This window comes from Papaver somniferum, chromosome 6 (genome assembly GCF_003573695.1).
Source record: "Papaver somniferum cultivar HN1 chromosome 6, ASM357369v1, whole genome shotgun sequence".
NCBI classification, from domain to species: Eukaryota; Viridiplantae; Streptophyta; class Magnoliopsida; order Ranunculales; family Papaveraceae; genus Papaver; species Papaver somniferum.
Window position 1 is genome coordinate 44,583,443 of NC_039363.1, and position 6,398 is coordinate 44,589,840.

At 33.4% G+C, this 6,398-nt stretch overlaps 1 long non-coding RNA gene across 2 annotated transcripts; it reads right to left on the reverse strand.

Annotated features, from left to right (window-relative positions):
• Positions 1–2,424: 2,424 nt before the first annotated feature.
• LOC113285618 lies at positions 2,425–5,798 on the reverse strand. 2 transcript variants are annotated; one of them, XR_003328799.1, is made up of 8 exons: positions 5,552–5,798; positions 5,387–5,449; positions 4,870–5,062; positions 4,408–4,485; positions 4,187–4,296; positions 3,955–4,063; positions 2,886–2,930; positions 2,425–2,672 (listed from the first exon to the last, which is right to left on the reverse strand). It is a non-coding gene; the product is annotated as an uncharacterized LOC113285618 (long non-coding RNA). The 2 variants fall into 2 exon arrangements; XR_003328801.1 differs by lacking the exons at positions 3,955–4,063; positions 4,187–4,296; positions 4,408–4,485.
• Between the last annotated feature and the right edge of the window lie 600 nt (positions 5,799–6,398).

Below are 6,398 nucleotides of genomic sequence, written 5' to 3' on the forward strand. Positions count from 1 at the left end.
ACTGTTATTTTGGAACCAAAATAGGTTGTAACCCTTTTTGGTTTCATCATTGGTTTTCTAACTATGCACTATTGAGTTGTTCAAGTATATCAGAATTGGCTTGGCTTGTTATGTTATTAATTATTATCATGACTTAACATTGAGTTGAATGTTGATCGCCAAAAAACGGTCCTTGGTGTGTTTCTTGTTATAATTTAATATTTCGTTGTAATTAGACTTCTTCCTTGGAACATGAAAATGTTCCACACCTTGAAATATATCAATTTTTTTGTGTTTAAAACAAGTTGTGGTACGATCCTTTTCCTTTTGGTTTCACATGCAATATGTTGGAACCCTTTTTGGTTCATCATTTTACTGTTACATTGGAATCAAAATATGCTGGAACCCTTTCTGGTTTCATCAAAAAACAGACATAACATTACGTGACAACATGGTTCGGATTAAACATAAGTAAACCATTACATACATTGTTTACAACTAGTTGATAATACACTAATTGAAACCATTCATGAACCATTTAAACCTTTTATAAACTATTATAAGCATTTAAGTTTACAACTAGTTGACAGTACACTAATTTTTATGTCTTCCTTTATGATTCTTTTAGTGGGTTTCCCATCAGGATCTTGTAGCACACTTTGCTCTCATGTTTTCCACCTTTTCTGAAATATCCCCTTCATGAGAATCCATGTTTCTCTTCAAGAGGCTCTTCATGTAATAGCAAACATGAAGACCAAAATCTACCCTGAAATTATAAAACAAATTTCTCAATGGTTAGCACTTGCAAAAGAAAATTGTTGGTATGAAATGACAAACATTACTGGTAGAACCAAGAAGGGAATCTTCACGTCTTTTCCCTGCAAAACATAACTTATTTTAGCATCCAGAACAAGAATAAACTAACACTACTAACATTGTCGTACCAATACCGATAGAACCAAGAAGGGAAGAATGATGAAACCAAAATTGGTTTCATCAAAACTATTAGAATTAACCAACACCACCAAACCAGTATTGGTGAAACCAAATTCGACAAGGGAAGAATGATGAAACCAAAATTGGTTTCATCAAAAACTACCAGAATTAGCCAACACCGCCAATTGGTGGAACCAAATTCGACAAGGGAATAATGATGAAACCATTTTTCGTTTCATTATAACTACTAGAGTTACTCAACACACCAACAGAGTTTTGGTGGAACCAAATTATACGAATTGAAAATAGTGCAACCAACAATGGTTTCATCAAAACTACAGAGTTAATCAACACATCAACAAATTTTTGGTGGAACCAAATTTGAAAAAAGTGAAAATACTGTAACCAAAATTGACTAGAGTTACTTGCTCAAAAAATAGTTTCAGATTAAATAAGATCAACATGAGTAATTATTTTACTAAGCAATTCACAACTATTGATTAGTTTACGAAGAACAGATAAAACGATGATAAATCCAAACAAACAAAATGTCGATCCATGTTAGTTCAAACGCTTAATAATTTACGAAGAACATGAAACAAAAGATTCAATTTACCTTTTGGATTATTTTTGATCGTTTTACAGAGCAATTCATCTTTCTTCTTCACTTGTTGAGTATTTTTCTTCACCATTTTACCAGCTTTTCTGATTTAGGTCATAATTTGTTTCAATTTTGATTTCTAATCTCAATTTTCAGGAGAATCGATTGATTTTTAATCTCAGGTTTCAGGAGAATCGATTGATTTTTAATCTTAGGTTTCCAATCGATTGTTTATCTGACGAATCTTATTTTTTCGTAGATCTGTTTCTGATTTTGAGAAGAAAAGGAAAAAGAATAGAAAAAAGTGAACGATGGAACGATAAAGTACTCGTTTTGGTATGAAAAGACAAGGATATTTCAGACAGTTCTGGGATTTTGGGGTTTTCTTATATTATTTGTTTCGTTGGGACTATCTTACACCGATAGTGACAGCCCTGGGGCTGTAACCGCGTGTTATTGTAAATATCCATACATTATATAATCTTACTAGTTACTAATATAAAGAAAACACTAGTGGAAAATAGAAGTTTCGCGACCGTCGAGGCAAGTCATATATACGAGTCAAATGACTTGCTTCAACAGTCGCGGAAATGGTCACTGTTTGAGCGTCTTTTTCATCAATGACGTGGCTCTGCGGGTCGCGGAACAACCTGTATCAATGACCGATTTTAATGGTCAAGGTGTTAGGACAGACCATTATCAATCATAGATATACATTTTAATATTAAAAAAAGTAGATTCAGATTGGCTGACTGAATCTGTCTGGCCTGGATGAGTCTGACTGAATCTCAAATGAGAATTCAAATGAAAAAAAATCGATCTCAAATCAAATAATTCAAGCCAAATTCAATCAAATCATACGTTCAAATGATCGTTCCATTTACGATTCATTAATTCATTGGGTCAATTTACACATAAAAGGATTTAAATCCTGAGTTCAGACCAATACAAGTCTATCTAATTAGTTGCAAGCTTAAAGACAAGTGCAACTAACCAGAAAAACCATAATGAGACAACTAAACAACACACCAAAGGAAAATAGAATATCTAGGGATCTAAATAAAAACCAGTGGATAATTATCAGAATTCTGATCTTCAGCATCTCCTCTTCCATCAAACAATTTCACCACCGGAACAGGTTTCAAAGCTAAACAACCTGGAAAAGAAACAATACAAATCCATTTAAGGCGTTGAATCACAGTGAAAAGAAAATAAAGAGAGTGTTCATAAGAAACTACTTAAAAGCAAAAACATGGTATGCCATATGATATGTACACGACAACTTTCATATTGAAAAATCTGTCATACTATATGTACATAAGTTTTGATAAAAGACTTGCTCATGCGACCTAAAAGAAAACTTACTTACTTAGTAACACCTATGGTGCAGCATCATGTCCTGTTTCATCTGCACCTGGTTCAAATTACAGACGCGCATACATTAGTTAAGCCATCATTAACTGTAGCATAACTGGTGAGACCAACTTCAAGATTGTATTGGGGCCACTCATGGGCATAAGATGCACATATTAAAAAGACATAAGTGGTTCCCCTTTTAACCAAACATGCACACTGAAGTATTCTACAAGGAATGAATACTTCCAAGAAGAAAGTCTTCAACATATCATAAATCTCATAGAATGGGACTTGATAAAACTGACCCTCACTTACTCCATCTCTGAAAGCAGAAAATGTATCATAAAGAAGACAAAAGAAAAGGCGGTAGACATAAGCCAATTAGTAACATTATTAACGCCGAAATTACCTGTAGAATATAATGCATTGAGGCTTTTGTCCAGTTGCTATACGGGAAGAGATAAAAAAAAGCTCCCTAGTTCATGGAAATATTGAAAAAATAGCCAAAACAAACAACAAATATGAAATTCAGGTCCAGTCTCTATATTGGCATGAGTTGATATGTAAGCATGTGTTCCAAAGGTTCAAACAATGTTTAAGCTCAATAGTAATCTACAGGAAATATGCGCTCTAGGTCCAATGCGTAAAATATGCATGTTATTTTTATTTATTTATACGTTCAAAATCAAGGTGGAACTCTCTTACCTTATTTAGAGACGAATCACTTTGTTTTCCAAGTTCTCGTGTTTGTTTCATTTTAATACCAATCCATTCTTATATCAAGGAAAACTGATTCATATGGATTTCCATAAAGAGTACAGTTTCACCGTGTAAAGAACAATTCTAGATATCAGGAATTTGTTAAACGATGGAGCTTTAAGATTGAAATATCGTTATTGCTCTCCATTGCTTATTGTGCAATGATTACACTTTTTACGGGTAATAAATGTATTGATATGGAACAAATCCTACTAACTTGTAAAGATTATTTGGTCCGTAATTATCTATTTCTTAAAATTGAAGTAGTTTTGTTTTCTACAGGAACTACCTCTACAAGTGATAAACTTTAGAAATGTACTGACCCATTCCAAACACATCATCTTTGAAAGATATGTTTCTAACACCTCCACTCCTTTGCTATTTGATAAACTTTTGTTGTTGCATTTTCAATACCATATACGTGTAGGCTACCTGGTATTGCAAATGAGCATAAACAACATCGTTCAATATTCAATATTAGTTTAACACACAAAATCAGGGGAAGAATTGTAGGACAAGTGTATATTAGGAGGATATGTTTAGAAATGCACTGACCCATTCCAAACACTTCTTCTTTGAAAGATATGTTTTCTAACACCTCCACTACTTTGTTATTTGATAAACTTTTGTTGTTGCATTTTCAATATTATATACGTCTAGGATACCTGGTATGCAAATGAGCATAAACAACACACAAAATCAGGGGAAGAATTGCAGGACAGGTGTATATTAGGAGGAGTACCCTAAGTTGAAGTGAATTTAACAAAGAAAATTACCATATTTTCTTTCCTAGAACAGTGTCGAGAAATTACACCAAGATCCAATGGTGGATAAACCCACAATCCATCAACTAACTAGTAAGAAATACAAGCCATATTAAATCAGCAAGTAGATATGTGACACCAATTGACAAAACAAAGCCAGAGTAATTTCCAAATTTAGCACGATATTAAAATTAACAAGTTTCTAGACAGAAACTTCATGACAAAAGTTCATGACTACTAAAACACATGCGATCAAATTTTGTTTGGTCCTAAAGTAATACACTAATTACAGAGGTTCACATATTCAATACATCCAGATTGTAGTTTGTCGAAGAGATAATTGGGGTATGAATACAAATCTAATCCCTCATATAAAACACGAAAAAATCAAGAAAAATGTACAATTTTGATAGATATATCAATATATCAGTTAATCTATCAAATATTCTAGTAGTAATGAAAATCTCAACTTACCATGTAAGAGTGATAAAGTATGGCTGGACCAACTCTTTCTTTAACTAGTCTTCAACACACAAGGCTACCAAGAACATCAACCTTTAATTATGAATCAAATAGAACAGATCATGAAATTGATCCAACCGCGGCTCCTCAAAAGAAAAAGAAAAAACACTTTCAGTTTTTTCCATGGTACCTGAGAATGACCCAACTGCAATCAACAGAAAATAAAACTGTTAATCAAAATGCAAACAATTCAGAGATCAATTAAAAAAAATACGCAACAGACATCCAATCAGTGAGCTAAACAAGGGACAAGCAAATCTTTCATCCATTCAAGAAGACCCATGACTTAAAAATATGAGTAAAATAGAAAATCCATACCAAAATCTAATGAAAAATAACAACATAAATGCTTAATTACTCAAAAATATCCAGATTCAAATATCTAAAATCTGAATAAGCAAAAACAGATAAATTAAAGAAACTTTAATTTGAGAAATTGAAATCAGAGGAAGAAATAAAGTTTGTATACCTTAGAATTAATAATATCAACTCTATTCTCATCACTACCCGACCCATTGAAATATGTTTCTCACTACAAAACACCGAAATTTCAAGCTATTATATGCATGGTATCATCGACCATGTAAATATCAGAAAATGGCAGAATACATTACGGGGTTTGTTTATTATTTACCTTCAAAGAAGAAGAAGACCTCGAATACAGATCTGCTACATGAGTAGAACGATTTGGTTTACTGGTGGTTCTAGGGATTTTCTTTGCTCTTATCAGATCATGGATGGGGAGTTAAGATCAAACGATTTTATTCCTTGATGAGGAGCTTTTACTCTTCCGGTTTGTAAGATTTATGAAAAAAGAGAACAAGAGAGATTTGTGAAATAAGAAGAAGAATAAAACGAGAGAGAGAGAGAGTCGAGTTCGGTTGTGAAGGTGAGAGAAGAAAAGTAATGGAAAAGATAAGGTTCTCTTGGTTTTAACGGAGCGAGGGGGTGTTTAATCGCAGCCATAGATCAACACGAGGACTCCATCTTTAGAAAATCATGACCGGAGGAAATATGTGGAGAAGGATTGCCTAGAAAATTGATCCATAGGAAAAATCTAGGTTGACCGGTCACAGAACGGGTCGTTAAACATGGAATAAAATAGTAATAAATTTTTTCATTCAATGACCGTTTTTGACTCTCAGGGTTATTTTTTTAAATCTGAGACAGTCTTGACCGGTCCATGGTCTATTGACTGCCATCGAGGGTCGGGGATGTGGGTCAAGAAAACCCCATTTTCCACTAGTGAAAGAGGTATTTTGGTTGGTCACAAAAGGACAAAATAGCTTGGTGTAACCCTGATATTACTAATATGACCTTAAATATCAACCACTACTATACATATGTATTCAAGGGTAAAGGCGTACATTAAATCAGTACTTACATATTCAACCTTATAGATTTGTATATTCAAGAAGAGGGTGGATCCATGGACACTCTTAGATGGACAAGGTCAGATAAGATTTGCGTCATTTTCTCTG